We start from the raw sequence: 14,979 nt of genomic DNA on the forward strand, positions 1-14,979 counted from the left end.
TTGGTCCAACAGGAATATGAATAGTTCATCTTGGACATATTTGAGTTACTTTTATGGGCAGGATATAGTGTGGGGGCTAAGGTTAAGAATTCTGTTTGAGGGCTGGGTATATAGCTCAGTTGGTAGTGTTTGCCTTGCATGCATAAGGCCCTAGGTTTGATCCCCAGCAAGCACCACCAAAAAAAAAAAAAAAAAAAAAAAAGATTTCTGTTTGAGGAAAAAATATACCACATTGGTGATTTTTTTTGGATTTGACCCCAACAGTTCCAGTAACAAAAACAAAAATAGACAAATGGGATTGCAGCTGCTCCTTGCTTTCCACGGGGCATATGTTCTAAGAAAGCTTCTTCACATAATGGGAGAAAATTTTGACAATTTATATGTCTGATAATGGGTTAATATCCAAAATATATAAGGAACTCAACTCCATAGGTACAGTAGAAATAATCTAATTAAAAAGTGGGCTAAGGGCCTGGATAGATGTCTTCCAAAGAGACATGCAAAAAGCCAACAAATATATGAGAAAGTGCTCAACATCATAAATTAGAGAAATGTAAATTAAAACCAAAGTGAGATATCATCTTGCCACTGTCAGAATGGCTAGTCTTAAAAATAACAGCAACAAAACAAATGCTGGAAAGGGTGCAAAATAAAGATAATTCTCTTATACTGTTAGTGAGAATGTAAATTAATATAGCCATTATGAAAAAGTGATGGGAGGTTCCCATAAAAATTTAAAATACAACTACCATAAAACCCAACATTCCCACTTCTGGGTATATATTCAAACAATTTAAAATTAAACATACGTGCACTTCCATGTTCATATTGGCATTTTTCAAAAATGCATGATAAGGCATCAACCCAAATGCCCATCAATGAATGAATGAATGGATAAAGAAACTGTGATACATATATACAATGAAATGTGATCCAGCTTTTAAAAGGAGGGAAATTATGTCATTTGTAGCAACACAGATGAACCTGATGGTCATTATGCTAAGTGAAATAAACTAGGCACAGAAAGACAAGTCCAGTGTCTTCTCACTTATATGTGGAATCAAAAACAACTGAACTCATAGAAACAGGGAGCAGAGGCTAGACCAGTGAGGTGAGTGGAGACATGTTGGTAAAGGGTACTGTTTCAGTAAGACAGAAAGAATAACTGATAAGTATTAGAGATGGCACAACTGTTGATTAGCTGAATTCAATTGTTCTACATTGCAAATGTATATCATAGAATTGCTATGTATTTCATAAATATATACAATTATAATTTGTCAATATGCAATTATTTTTTTTCAAGAGAATTCTGTCTGGAGTTGTACTAACCTGAATTCTAATCTCTGATTAGTTTGGTATTAGATTGAGGTTCTCTGAGCCTCAACTTTCTCATTAACAAAATGGGAATGATAATATCTATCTCACAGGATTCATGCATAAATTAAGTGAAGTAATCACTGCAATGTGCTCAACATACTTTCTGGTACATTGTGAGAGCTCAATAAACTTTAGTGCTTTTAATGAGCATGCAAGGGAATTTAAAGAGGAAAATGGAGATAATTCCTGGAATTCTTATTTTTTTGTCTTCTCTTGAGTACATTTCAAATTTCCCTTTCCTTATTCTTTGTCTAAAATGGATTGTTAAAATTGCTAAAGCTCAAAAATTTCAATGAAGACTTTCAGAATATTTTACAGTACTTGATGAAATACTGACATAGGAGCCATTTGGCATACAACAAAACAAAATGTACAAATGCATACAGCATTCATATCCAAAAAAGCCTGTCTATAGCAATCATAAAATAATATCTACTTCCAATTTTTACTTTTTTTTTCCTTCAGCCTTTGGCCTTTCATAGTGATAAACACATATAGATCTTAATAGATTTGACTCTACAAATATAAAGCTTTTGTGGATTTTTCTGTGATTCTCATTAGAATACTGTCAGTCTATTAGTAACACTTCACTCTAACATGCTGCTTTTAATCTGCTGGGAACTTTTAAAACTGTTTTTTAAAATCTATTTGGATTTGGGAGAAAGCAAGAATATTTATTTCCTAATGGGGACTTGGGCTGGGAAAAGAGAGGTCTCCATATTTTTTTTTGCTACTGAGATACATTTTGTTTGATTATATTTTGATTGTTCTCTGAATTTTGGATATTTGAAGGTCATATATAATGAAAATCCAAATAATGTTTTTCAGTAAAGTTTGTGACAGGTAAACATTTGAGAGGAATGTTCTTTTACTTACTAAAAGAAGCTAGTACATAAACTACATGTCATAAATCTATGACAAATAACTCAGTGCTATGGTGAAATGGATCACCAGAAGCTGATCAATAGATACTGTAGAATCAAATGTTTTGGGGGCCAATTCGGTGGTGCATGTTTATAATCTCAACTGCTTGGAAGACTGAGTTAGGAGTATCACAATCTTGAGGCCAAAGTAGACAATTTAGCAAGACCCTGTCTCAAAATGAAGAAAAACAGGGACTGGGTTGTAGCTTATTGATAATGTCCTTGGGTTAAATTCCCATCACCAAACAATTTTTGAGAAGGGAGAACCTTTGCAATTAGATGGAATGATATTTTTCTAAGAGTAAACTATTTAGTGTCATGATAAGAAGATCATCTCCTATTTTTTTTTGGGGGGGGGTACTAGGAATTAAACCCAGGAGCACTTTACCATGGAACTACATCTGCAGAACTTTTTATTTTTTTATTTTCAGTCAGGGTCTTGTTAAGTTGCCGAGGGTCTTGATAAATTGCTGAGGCTGGCCTCAAACTTATGATTCTTCTGCCTCAGCCTCCTGAGTCTCTGGGATTATTACTGTACCTAGCAAGAGTATCATCTTGAGAGACAAAGGAGAAATATTTTTATCCAAAATATCTAGTTAATATTTGATGATAATGTGTAATACTCAGAATGGTGGGATGTTTTGAGAATAAATAGAAAATCTCACAATACCTAATTTAATTTAAAATTTTGACTTTGCAATTTGTTTCCTTCTTAATTTGACCTGATCAATGAATATTTCATTTCTGATAGACCTTCAGGTGACATTTCATGTATTATGTTTATGTTGGACATTTATCACGCTTTCAAGTAAATACTAGAAGGTAGCTTTGATGTTTATATGTTTACATACAGAAGATTTAAACTTTTCATTCAGAAAAAATTTTGACTGTTATTGTGCTCGAGGTTCTCTCTTGAGATAACACAATTACAACACTGTAACTGGGGTCTTGTAGTTGGAGCAACAGCAACTTACTGTATTGTGATTTGTGGCCATTTATTTAATCTCATTGTACCAGTTTCCTAATATGTATAAGGGAAGGGGTAACAACTATCTTGAAGAGTTGCTATAATGTTTAAATAACACAATATCTGCCAAGCACCTAGTATAGTACTTGCACACCATAGGAAATCAATGAGGAGTTAATATTATCACTTAAGGCTAGCCTTGGCTTTGATGATTGGGTAAAACACAAATCCAACAAGTGAGCTAGCTGTATCTGTTCTTGTAATTTGTTAAATCCTTTGAAGGCCCAGGGGCTTGTTGCAGTCTGGGAAGTAGAGACGACTTGCTCACAGAAAACTGATACGCTCCCCTAACAGATTATTCTTGACTTAGAAAAGGGAAAATTTCTTAAATCAATTGATAAATTCAGTTAGTGGCTGCATCTTTCTTTTGCTAGTGAAACTTTGCAATTTGGTGTTACCCCTCCCTCTGGATGTAATCCTTTAGATGAGCACCCTTGGAAACTTTCCTTGTTCTGGAATCTCAATGAGCTCTGGACCATAGACTTAATAAACTTCATCTATGAATGAGCCATCATTACCATTATAAAGGCTCACTAATCACTGTTGAAAGCCACAAGTTAATTATTGTATAAGGGTTGTATAACGTAATTTCTTCTTTTTTTTATATTTATTCTTTAGTTGTAGGTGGACACAATACCTTTATTTAATTTTTATGTGGTGCTGAGGACCGAACTCAGTGCCTCACACAAGGTAGCCGAGCGCTTTTCCTCTGAGCCACAACCCCAGCCCCTGGTTTGCCAATTTCTATTAAAAAAATGCTTGCTGGAATTTTGACTGGGGCTATATGGGATCTATATAGATCAATTTGGGAAAATTGACATTTTAACAGCTTTAGGTTTTCCAGTTCATGAACACATTATTATGTCCCTTTTCTTATTTATCATTAAGTTGCCCAAGTGGCCTTAAATTTGCTATCCCTGTTTCAGCCTCTCAAGTAACTGGGATTACAGATATGCACCACCATGCCCTGAAATGATACCTAATAGTTTTGCTTATCACAATCATATACAACTAGAAATAAATAACAGAAGGAATTTCAGATCATTTACAACATCATGAAGATTAAACAATATGATCCTGAACAAACAATGTTCAGTGAAGAAAATTTTTAAATATTGGGGCAAAAATGGAAGTACAACATAACAGACTTAAAGTTCTAAGAGAAAAGCAAATAGCCATAAATAAATACCTATATCAAAATAGAATACAGATCTGAAATAACAGATTTAACATTTTGTTAAATAGTAAATTTAATATATTGCCTGAAAATATTAGAAGAAAAACAAAAAGGCCCAGAATTAACAGGAAAAAACAATGATAACTGTTAGAACAGAAAGAAAAGAAATGGAAACCAGAAAATCAATACAAAACCGTTTGTTTTTATGAAACAAGCAAAATTGAAAAACTTAGCTAGAAAAACTAAGAAAAAGAGAATTCAAAATAATAAAATCAGAAAGAGGAAATATTGCAACTGATACCACAGAAATGCAGGCATCATAATAGACTATTATGAACAACTATTCAGCACATTAGATAATCTACAAGAAATGGATCAATTCCTATACATATACAATCTACCAAGACTGAGCCATGAAAAGATAGAAAATCTGAATAGATCAATCAGTAACAAGGGAGGATATCGAATCAGTAATTAAAAAACGAAACACAAAACAAAACAAAACAAAACAAAACAAAAAACTTCCCAGCAAAGAAAATCCCAGGATCTCATGGCTTTGTAGCTAAATTCTAGCTAACATTAAAGAATTACTTACTAATCCTTAAATTCTTAAAAAATATCAAAGAGAGTGAATGCTTGTATAATGTAATTTCAGGAACTAAATAATTTTAAAAATTTAAAAGACCATTTAACATATCTTTGACAAACAGCCAGAAAGTAAAAGATGGCCTTAGTTTAATAGTTTAACAAAGATTTTACAACTCATTCAACACTCATCTAAATCATTTAGTATGTTAAGGTTGCAATGTTGAAGAATAGCATTTCCTTTGGACAAATGGAATTCACACAAAAGCTAAAATTAATACAAATAAGAAGAATATCAGCAATTAGTACTTTACAAATAAACTTGATTGTATTCAGAATTTGAGTGCATAGATTCTAGAACATATGCCAATCTGCTGTTAATTTCTATATAAGTGTAGTTGCCTAAAGGATTGCTTTGGTTTGATTGCCTTTGTACATGCCTCTGTCCTTCAATTTCAGTTCCTTGTATTCTATAAAACTTGACTTTAATTTTCCTCACTATGTATGCATTCTACATATATTACAAATAAAATTCTACTTAAAGGCAGAATGGCAAAAATGACCATTGTGTCAGAACCACATTTAAGTAAATGTATACCACAAAGCCTGGAGATTTTGACATGTTCATGCTAAGATATATACAGTATATCTTCACAGAAATGAAGTATAGGGAAGATTGTACAAAAGGGGTTATTTTGTTGATTCCACAGCAGTGATGTTTTTGAGTAAATACCTCTACAACCTTTTGCTGTAATTGTATTGGAAAGCAATATGAGTGGGATCTATAAGTATTGAGAGGCCCAGCATAAGGGCACAGTCAGAATAAAGGTATTCTTAACCTTTTACAACTTTTAAAATTTGCTTTAAAGGTGATTAGGGAAAGGCTTTTATGTATACATATAAGCATTCTCTCTCTCTGTCTCTCTCTGTCTCTCTTTCTCTCTCTCTCTCTCTCTCTCTCTCTCTCACACACACACACACACACACACACACACACACTTCTAAATTTAGACTAGAAGATTTTTAGGGCATTTAGGGCAATGCTCAGAACCTATATTTATGTACATGCTGGCTCAGTTGGAGACATTTTGTGGGGTATGGGAGGCCTCTTTGAACACAAGATGGATATGATCTTGGGCCATCTGGGGAAGAGAAAGTGGGAGTAGCTGTGAGCCAATCTATTTGTAATTCTCTGATTTACTGAGAGTCAGTTTGGGAATGAGGTTCTCAAGGGATTGACTAAGCTTTTCTCCACCATGCCTCCTGCCTCTGAGCAGGATATCTTCTCATGTTTACCCTGTTCTGTGCATTGTTCTCTTCTTTGCAGAACTTTCTTGAAGCCACATGATGATTTAATGGCAGAACCAGATTATAAATTCTTCAGAGGTAAAGACAAGCTCTGTAACTTTTCTTGTGATTAGGGGCATAATTGCAAGGACACTTTTCAGATTCCCAGTAAACGTGTGCTGTCTGGTACCATAAGGGCAACTTCTTGTTAATTCAATTGGCAGATCAGACACAAAGAACTGTAGAAAATATCTGGTAGTCATTTAAATGGAAATTGAGCCAAATTATTTTTCGTCCTTTCCAGGGGGAAAAAAAAGAATAATACATCTAAGCAGTTGTATCCAAAGAGCACATCCATGGTCCAGTATCTTTTAGGAGCAAAAATAGCAAATGCAAACAATATCTAAGTGTTGTTTTGCTCAGTAGCACCTAGAAACAATTTTAGTCAAGGTCCCGATTTAAACGGTTTTTACCCATGTCAAGCTAGAGATTAGGGAAGGTGGCAGATGAAATCAACTTAGGGTCTGGCACCAGTTATGAAGGGAAGCAGGTCATTGGGTTGTGTTTATAGAGGAAAGAGAATGGACTGCAAGATTGTTATCATTGGAGTCATTGTGGGGAGGGGGAGACCCTCATTTGAAGCCTTGGCCCCCAGACTAAAGGAGCCCAGAGTGCTTTAAGGACTCACACATAATTGGCCATACATTCCACAGGAAGAAGCCCTGCCTCTGGCTATGTCCCTCTGCCTTGAAGAAACGGAAAGGCAGGAGGGATCAGGGCCGGAGCCAGTGGGGGAGGGCCCTTTTGGCATCCTGTGAAGACCTTTCTAAAGCATCTCCAGATTTTCCAGCCTCAGTTTCAGGCTTTATATTAAAAACTGGCAGGTCTTGATAAGTTTCAGCTAGCAACTTGGGCAAGTGAACAGTTTCTTTTACTAGCACATCAGAAAGCAGTGTCATATGAAGTTTGTACAGTACTGTTTATTTATTTATTTATTTTGGAGCTGGGTGATCTCATGCTCTTTGACATAAATGTTTTGTGCAAATACTGTCCCAGATCCAAGAGAAAGAGAAAAAGGACTTAGTACTTCTCTTTATCCCTTGAGGAACCAGATAACAGAAGGACAAACAGGAAGTACAGGTTTCACCAGCCAAAAGCCTGGGGTGTAGTTAGTTCACTTTGGTAAAAATACATGATGATCAACATGAAAACAAGCAGCTAAGTAGTTTTCATTAGTATCCAATTAGTAGGTGATTTGGTTGCTAAATGCATTTGTTAATTCATTAACAATTAGGTAAATTGAATTTAATGGAAATGATTTAAATTCAAAAATGCTGCACATATTAATTTTAACGTTATAGATTAAAATCCATTTGTTGCCTCCTCTATCCCCTTCCACTCTCTCTTTCAAATTGTGCACAGTATACAGGCAATTAGAGCAAGCAGGGTAGATTGTTTTTCTCATTTAAAATATCTCTTCTCTCTGGAAATCGGTCCTCCAGTGGAGCATGTCTGTCCGTGTCTCGAGATGAGTGTCAGCAACAAATGGTGCATGTGCACATAATACTGATGGGGATTGTGTGTGCACAGTGAGAGCAGGAAAAACCCTTTGCAATACTGTGAAGGATTCAGGAAGGTATTTTAGAATTTGGAGGGGCTTAAGGCTTGATTCCGCTGCTGATATTGAATTGCAGCATGACCAAATGATTAACAAACTTGCCTTTCTTGAAATATCTCAGGGCAGGGAGGTTCTCAAATGATTGCAAATTGGTTAATGACTTAAGAAAAAGCACGTTGCTTGCTGTAAACAAGTAAGTTTGCTGGATTTTCTTAAACAATTGGATATGTTTAAAAGGTAACCATATAGACCAAGTCAAAAATATATTGAGCTGGAAAGCTGATTTTATTTTTAAAAAAATCTCACAGTAAGTTTTGCATTTCAGGATAATACTTTGAAGACTTACTATTTCACCTTATTTTAAATAACTTCATTTCAGCATTGCTGGCAGTGATTATAAAAGTTGTGACATTTTCCTGTTACATTTTGGGTTATTTTCATTGTCTTTCTGACTTTTTTTCTGATCTTCATGTATATCTCACAATTTCCTGGAAAAAACAACCAGTCTTTTACCATCGTGGATCACATTATTCAGTTTCCCTTCTTATCAAATAGAATATTGAATTAGCAAGGCTAAACAGGTAGACAAGGCAAATGTCAATGTGGAATGGTCTTTTAATTTTTAATAATTGATAATCAAACGTACGAGCTGGTTGTTGTAATCTAGTCAGTGTGTGTAGTTGAGAACAATAAGCTGCTGCCTGTATGTCTTTGATCATGACTATACAATAGTGGGAGACGATATATGGGCCCATTGTTTTTGGTGACTTGCTAAGGCAGTTCACATTTCTGAGAAAATGACTGGTCATATAGCAATATCAGTATTTTGCTTTCAGTTCCTATTAATAGGTTATTGAAAGTTCAAGTGAATGTTGTTGAGGTTGAGCAAGTGAAAAATTATTTAATAGTGTCTCTTAAGTATGAGGAGATCATTCACTGCTGGCTTCCATCAGAATCTCTAATTTCTCCAGGAAGACCTGACCTTGTTTTCTGTAACATGAGGGTCAGATTACCATTTACCTTACGGTCAGCTACTGTGCTCATAGAGTTGTGTTTATTTTCTTTTTCTCAGATATGTGGCCATAAACATTGAGATAGAAACATGATTAGACTTCTATCCTCTTTCACTTCAAGAAGACAGAAGTAAACTTCTGTTTTCTTCTTTCTCATTATATTCAGTTGTAGGAGAAAATATAGAAAAGTCCTCTTAAAAGGAAAAGGTTGATATTCTTTTTCTTTTAAACGGTTAAAACGCCGAGAAAAGGAAAAGAAGAGTCTTTGAGTGAAGTAAGGAACACTAGCTAGTTAAAAAAATAGTAAGGAGTGAGATGAAATCTTAGAGTAGTTTTGATTTGCATTTCTCTAATTGCTAGAGATGTTGAACATTTTTTCATATATTTGTTGATAGATTGTATATCATCTTCTGGGAATTGTCTGTTCAGCTCCTTAGCCCATTTATTGATTGGCTTATTATTATTATTTTTTGGTGTTAAGATTTTTGAGTTCTTTATATATCTTGGAGATTAGTGCTCTATCTGATGTCCGTGTGGTAAAAATTTGCTCCCATTCTTTAGGCTATCCATTCATCTCACTGATTGTTTATTTTGCTGAGAAGAAGCTTAATTTGAATCCATCCAATTTATTGATTCTGGGTTTAAAAAATAGTAAAGATTCTAATAGATTCTAATGAGGATTATATTTTTGTTTTGTGTGTGTATATATACATATATATCTAGATTGGGTTATGTATATCTATCTATCTATCTATCTATCTATCTATCTATAAGGTTGTCCTTATTATTTCTAGCATCAACTTTTCAGTTGACCATTGAACTGATAGACTTCTCTATCACTAATTTTTTTTTCTTTTTTAAAATTTATTCTTTTTAGTTATATATGACAGTAGAATATATTTTGACATATCATACATACATGGAGTATAACTTCCCATTCTTGTGGTTGTACATGATGTGGAGTTACACTGGTCATGTATTCATACATGAACATTCAAAAATTCTGTCTGATTCATTCTACTGTCTTTCACATTCCCATACCCCTCTCTTCTCCTTATTCTCCCATGTCCAATCCAGTGAACTTCCACTCCTCACTCCCCCTGCTTTGGCCTATTGTGAGTCATTATGCACATATCAGAGAGAACATTCAGCCTTTGATTTTTTGGGATTAGTTTATTTCATTTAGCATGATGGTCTCTAGTTTCATGCATTTACCAGCAAATGCCATAATTTCATTCTTGTTTATGGCTAAGTAATATTCTATTGTGTATATGTACCACATTTTCTTTATCTATTCATCTGTTGAGGAGCACCTAGTTTAGTTCCATAGCTTAGCTTTTGTGAATTGAGCTGCTATAAACATTGATGTGGCTGTGTGCCTGTAGTATGCTGATTTTAAGTCCTTTAGGTATAAACCAAGGAGTGGGATAGCTGAGTCAAATGGTGGTTCCATTCACAGTTTTCTTTTTTTTTTTAATTAACATCATATTTTAATAATCCAACACGACCAGGGAGAAGCACTCTACTTTCCCTCTATTACATTAGCAAATACACAGGGCAAAATTAAAATACAGATTTCACTTCAAAGCACTGGCTCTTAGAACCAGGTCCTTGTCAGGATCCCCAGGGCAGGTTTCTGGGATATTCAGGTACAGGCCACCCCTTTGGAGAAGGTTGCAGGGGGGGTGGGGGTGTCAGGACTGAGTTTTTAATTGGTTCTTTGTGGTGCGAGGGAGGGCACGCAGGGCCATGTGTGTCTAGTACTCCACCCAGCCCAGGGCCCAAGTATTTTTGAAAAGCTCTTGGGGTGACCGCCGCTCCGGCTGGGTGAGTCACTGATTTGGGGTGGACTGGGCTACTTTGGCCTTCTTCAGCCACTGTTTGGGGGTTTTGGGAGATTTTCTTGCAGATTTGCTGGGAGTAGTGAAGAGCTTGGCCTCTGGCTTCTTTGGAGTCTGTCTCAGGTCTTTTTTCCCCAGTGCAGAGCTTCTTTCTGTTTTCTTCTGTTCCACTTTTGGCTGCTTTGTTGGGCCTTTACCTGGGGTCTCGGGCTCTGCAGATTCTGGGGTCTCTGTAGCTGGTGGGGCCTTTCTCTTCTTGGCACGAGGGGTGCTGGGACCAAGACTTTTGTTGGGAGACTTCTTTCCTGTGGCCTTAACATTTTCTTTAGCCAGAGAGCTGCCTATGGGTACCAGCTGTGGAATTTCCTCATCAGACGTATCTGCTGCTTTTAACTGGGGCTTTACCCGTTTGGTCTTTATCTTCTGGGATCCAGGGCTCTTCGCTGGACCCCCCGTTTTAGGTGCCGCGGAGTCACCTTTACTTAGGGCTGCAGCCTCCCTAGCCCGTTGCCTTAACTTCTTGTTTTTCTTCTTCTTCAACTTCTGTTTTTCACGGAGTTTTCTCTCTTTCTCTTTTTGCTTCGCTTCCTTTTCTTCCTTCAGTTTACGGAAGGACACTCTGTCGTTCTCATTCTGACAGCTGACAAAAGAGGAGAAGATGGGAAGGGAAATAGACCTCTCAGTCTTCACAAAGAGAAGCTTCACGCTCTCCCACTTCTCTGGCAGTTTCTCAGAAAGAGTTTTTGTGACGGTAATGATGTTTTCAATAATGTGCTGAATCTGCATCCCAGTGTGACCGATGCGTACAGTGCTGCAAGAACCACTCTTGGAGATGTTTAGGACGGTTCCACCTACAGAGCTGTTGATTTCTTTCGATAAATTCTTTGCCAGAAGGTTCACAGGAACTGGAACTTTCTTCCTGCGGTAGAAATGCTTCCCTATGTGTGAGGGCAAAAGCCGCCGGATTCTGTCATCTGCGAGGAAGAAGTCAAAACTACTCAGAAGGCGGAGCTTGGCTTCATAGGCTTTATACTCTGTTTTTAAGGCTTTGAAAGGAATAATCCGAGAGATGGTTTTAATTCCATGCTTGTTCAAAAGTTTTCTGTAGAAACGTTCTGTCTCTTCGACTGATGGGCGCTCATCCTTAGTAAATAAACAGACTTCTGACAGATCTGATCGAATACCATGAGGCAAGGACAATCTGATCCTCAGTTCTTTTTCTGGAATTTTCCATAATACCACCATTAAAAATAAATTTTCATTCTCATTCAAAAGCAAGCCATTGTCGTTTTTCCTGGACCTGGAATGCGTCAACAGAGCTTCCAATGCCTTTTTAATCTGCTCCTGGTCCAGCTGGTTCCGCGAGGTCGGAGCAGCCGGGGTGGAAGCCGAGGTGGCGGAGGCCGCCGAGCCCTCCATCGCGCCCTCACCTCGTGCGGACTCGGTTCCGGACCTCGCGGGTGCGTGCGCACCAGGATTCGGTGCCCAGTTTCGGCCGCGAGTTCACAGTTTTCTAAGTAATCTCCATACTGCTTTCCAGAGTGGTTGTACCAGTTTATAGTCCCACCAGCAATGTTTGATTGTACCTTTTTTCCTCACATCCTGGCCAACATTTATTGTTACTTGTATTCTTTTTTTAGTTTATTTTTAGTTGTAGATGGACACAATACCTTTATTTTATTTATTTTTATGTGGTGCTGAGGATTGAACCCTGTGCCTTCCACATGTGAGGTGAGCGCTCTACCACTGAGCTACAATCCTAGCCTGTTACTTGTATCCTTGATAATTGCCATTCTGACTGGACTGAGATGAATTTTTTAAAAATATTTTTATTAGTTGTTGATGAATTTTTTTATTTATTTGCATATGGTGCTGAGAATCGAACCCAGTATGTGCTAGGTAAGCACTCTACCATTGAGCCACAACCCCAGCCCCAAGATGAAATTTCTGTGTAGTTTTAATTTGCATTTCTCTAATTGCTAGTGATGTTGAAAATTTCTTCATCTATTTTTTGACCATTCATATTTCTTCTTCTGAATATCGCTAATTTTTGAATTGGCATTTATATATTACAGAGATTTTCTTTGCATTTTGCATCTATATGTCATCATCAAGCACCCTAACTATGCTATAGAAGCTGGGATTCTATAGATAGAATAGAACCTTAAAAGCCACGAATGGAGATTTAGCTAACTTTTCTTATCTCCTACAATAGGGAAGGTGGTGGGGAGGCAAAGGACTTATTCCTGTGTATCCCTGTGCAAGCAATTGACTAATATTTCTTAGTTTCCTCAGTTAAAAAATTCTCCCAGAATATACTCTGATATTTTCTGAGGCTGATGTAAACTGTAATACACACAGAGACACAAAAGACTAAAGGGAAATAAACCAAAACATTAACCAATGAACCATTATTATCTTTGGGTAAAATTGTGGATGATTGTATTGTCTTTTTGTAATTTTGGCCTTCTTTAAAGACATGTATTAAAATTATAATCAGAAAAGTTATAAGAAGTATTTCTTCTCTAGTTCCATTTTGAAAATTTGGGCTATTTGGAAAGGTATACTTGTAAATCCTAAGATAATATTATAGAGTAAGGTTGTATTGTCTTTGTTAGAAAGATTCAAGAACTCAATGTGAATAGACAAAAGTTAAATGCTTCAACCATGGAGCAAAGACCAAAAGAGTTTACATTGTATTAAATATATTGTTTTGAAATCTATTATTCCAATTATTTATTATTGTAAACATTCTAGATCATTAAATATTTTTATAAAACCCCATTCTTTTTGGCTGCATAGTCTCCACTGTATGGATACAAAGTAGTTTGTTTTGAATTAATCATCCATTAGATTGTTTCTGACTTTTACATTTAGAGCTCATGCTACAACTAACATTCTGCAACATAAATATTTGGGTGTGTTTCTGATTGTTTGATCAGGATAAATTATTAGAATTTAATAAGTTGTTTCTGTTTAGTTCCACCTACAGTATTTAAGTAGAGAACAACTGGATTTATCCCTGTTTTACAGATGCAAAAGCTCAGGTCTAGAGAGATTCAAGACGTGACAAAGGTCACATGACAATATTATTTGTCCTTTGGTTTTCTGATTCAGTTCTGTATTTTTTTCTACTTTACCACAGTTATAGTAAAACATGGTGACAGATCTATAGTGATTTAGCTGTGCTATCTGTGAAGGAAAACTTAATGCAGCCATGGCCTTAAAATAAATTTACTTCCATGATTATTATTACAAACTCTAATATATGGAATTTGATATATAGTTAGGACTGACTTCCCAAAGGCGTTCTTTTATATTTTCAATATGTTTTCTGACTTACATCTAAAATATCCAATATAGAGGTTATGTTTAACTGAGAGATAATAGCCTAAAGTGATTTTGTTGTAACTTTTTGGCTCACCAAACGTTGGTTTATAGTATTATTTTTTATTAAGTGATAGTCATTCCAATTCAGTGTCAAGACATTGAAAAGATTACTTCTGTCATGATTAAATCTGTTCTCAAACTACCATAAGTAACACTTAACATCTACAAAATGAACTGAAAATTTTGTTGACTCTCATTTTTGAAAGAAGAAAGAAAAGATTATTTTTGTGTCAAGACTCCAGAATTAAATGGCATATAGCAATTAAGATGGTTTATTTAAGTCAGGCACAGTTACACACATGTAATCCCAGCTACTTGAGAGGCTGAAGCAGGAAAATAGCAAGTTTGAGGCCAGCTTCAACAACTTAGTGACACCTTGCTCAAATTTAAAAAATAATAAATAAAGGATTGGGGATGTAGCTCAGTAGTAGAGTACTTCCTAACATGTGTGAGATCCTGAGTTTGATCCCAATACCACAAAACAAACAAAAATAATAAAAAAGGTGGTTTCCTTAAATGAAACATCACAAAAAACAAATGTAGAACATAAAACAAGCAGCCATCTCTATGTTCTCAAATAAAAACAATATTGCCAAAACGGCAAACAGCATTAATTGCCTTCATTTTTTCCCCATAGTACTTAATTCTTAGAACAACCAGGTATCAAAGCTTTTGTCTGAGGATAGCCCATTCACAACTTTCAGGTCAGCAGGGAGTCATATCTGAACTCTGGCCAAG

General features: G+C 36.0%; 1 protein-coding gene and 1 pseudogene across 1 annotated transcript in view; one reads left to right on the forward strand and one right to left on the reverse strand.

The window, feature by feature from the left end:
* Window positions 1-14,979, forward strand: part of Gpc3 (glypican 3) — a 423,699-nt gene that overhangs the window by 90,806 nt on the left and 317,914 nt on the right. The gene's annotated exons all lie outside the window — the stretch shown is intronic.
* On the reverse strand, window positions 10,516-12,289 carry LOC144250776 (ribosomal L1 domain-containing protein 1 pseudogene; annotated as a pseudogene).

This window comes from Urocitellus parryii, chromosome X, assembly GCF_045843805.1.
Source record: "Urocitellus parryii isolate mUroPar1 chromosome X, mUroPar1.hap1, whole genome shotgun sequence".
NCBI classification, from domain to species: domain Eukaryota; kingdom Metazoa; phylum Chordata; class Mammalia; order Rodentia; family Sciuridae; genus Urocitellus; species Urocitellus parryii.